General features: G+C 40.0%; 1 pseudogene; it reads right to left on the bottom strand.

Moving 5' to 3' along the window:
• Nucleotides 1–1,349, bottom strand: part of LOC110334312 — a 14,918-nt pseudogene extending 13,569 nt beyond the window's left edge.
• Nucleotides 1,350–1,894: the final 545 nt, after the last annotated feature.

Here is a 1,894-nt window from a genome sequence, read left to right as displayed (position 1 = left end):
ACACACACACATACACACACACACACACACGCAGCCTTTTATTTTAATATGCTTTAAACAGCTCAATTTTTGGGCTACTTCTAGCCTTCATGTGGCTCACGTACTTTACGATAACACCAACTCATCACTTACTAAAACCTGTATTCCATCTTTACTGCTCCAGACCCAGACCTACAGCCCTCTTGGACAATGCTCCCTGACTCTTACATGATGGCTATATTCTCTCTTCTACACCTCTCAGGTCTAGTGTATCATTCTTCTTCTCCATCATGGTAGCTATCTCCTTCCTCCTCCCTCAGTCCTTTCCCCAGGAATCCTAAAAGTCCTGCCTTTGTCTCCCTAACCAGCCATAGGCTGCCAGCAACTCTATTTATCTGTCAAAACAAACTGGGGGTAGGGATCCTCGGAGTTTTACATGTGGAGTCTTGTGTAATTTGGGGAACCAGTTAGCATAATACAAGCATTAGACCAAATACAATGAATAATTACGAAGTCTGTTACTATAAAAGTAAGAATGATCTCAATAGCCCATATGGAAAATAATTTCAGGAACTCTTTTGGCCATTGCTGTACTTGGGATTGATCCTATAACTCAAGTATTCTGGACAAGATTTTTGCCATTCAGTTACAATCACAAAACCGTCCCTCCATCTTTTTTTTTTTTTTTTTTTTTGGTTTTATGAGACAGGGTTTCTCTATGTAGCCTTGGCTATCCTGGAACTCACTCTGTAGACTAGGCTGGCCTCGAACTCAGAAATCCGCCTGCCTCTGCCTCCCGAGTGCTGGGATTAAAGGCATGTGCCACCACGCCCAGCTCCTTCCCTCCATCTTAAAAAAGGAAAAAGAAAAGCAAAAAACAAAAAAAAAATCTTTTCATTGGAACTTAAAATGCCTAAACTACCCTGGTCTTTTGATCATCCTGTCATATGCTTCTAACTAGCTAACATTAAAGACCAATAATCCTAGCATAAATTATGCATTATTTTCTAAATCTGGATGAAATTTTGAGAGATATTCCCCCAAAGTTATTACTCATTGACCTTAAAGAAATATTATCAGAAGAGAGTCTGTCTTCCATCCTTTTAGGCACTGATTCATGAAATAGTGTGTTAATATTACTATAATTCCACTCTCAGCAACTCATAGGCAAGGGAGAGTAGGTATGTGGGTGACAGATTACATACCTGAGCCATCTGGACTATAGTGTTTCCTTTTGACACCAAAAGGACCAAAGCTGGAGTTGAGAAGATATTCACAGGAGGATAACACATTTTTGAAGGGTTATTTTGACAGAGCATCTTCAAAAGATGGATGGCAAAGGTGCTATTTGCATGAGACAGAGTAATCATGATACAGAGTCTGGAGGAAAAGGGGACATTGTACTCAAAATGGATTGAAGTTTTATTGTTCTGATTCAGGGAAATCCAGGACTCTACTCTTGATTCTTATTTTGAAGCTCTTAAAGACTTCAAATTAGATTTGAAATTCTCAGTCAAGGCCCTTCCAATTTTATGGTTACTAGCTAAGTATGGTCATGGCAGCAGCCCAAACTAGCTTCTATCTAATCTGCATAGATAGAAGGAATGTATATCAGAAGCAAAAACACAGGACACAGCTGAGTGAGGCAGGCTCTAGTCTCCTTCCATAGTGACCAGTTCCTCTCTTCTCAAGATGGTGGAACTGAGAATAGGCAGACAGAGGAAGAAAATAAGGGAGGAAATAAACAAGCATGATATCCAGGTTTGCATTACACAGGGTCCTACATATTTGCCAGATATTACAGGAAAAGATACTGACACACTAAACAGATCCAAAGACATGCTTGTGTTATTTACTCTGCTGTGCATCAGGGATCATTCCCATGCAGTAAATACTCAGGGGACATTGCATCCAC

The sequence above is a fragment of the Mus pahari genome, chromosome 16 (assembly GCF_900095145.1).
Source record: "Mus pahari chromosome 16, PAHARI_EIJ_v1.1, whole genome shotgun sequence".
NCBI lineage: Eukaryota > Metazoa > Chordata > Mammalia > Rodentia > Muridae > Mus > Mus pahari.
Note: the sequence above shows the minus strand (reverse complement) of the source record. Positions and strands in the feature narration are given on the sequence as shown.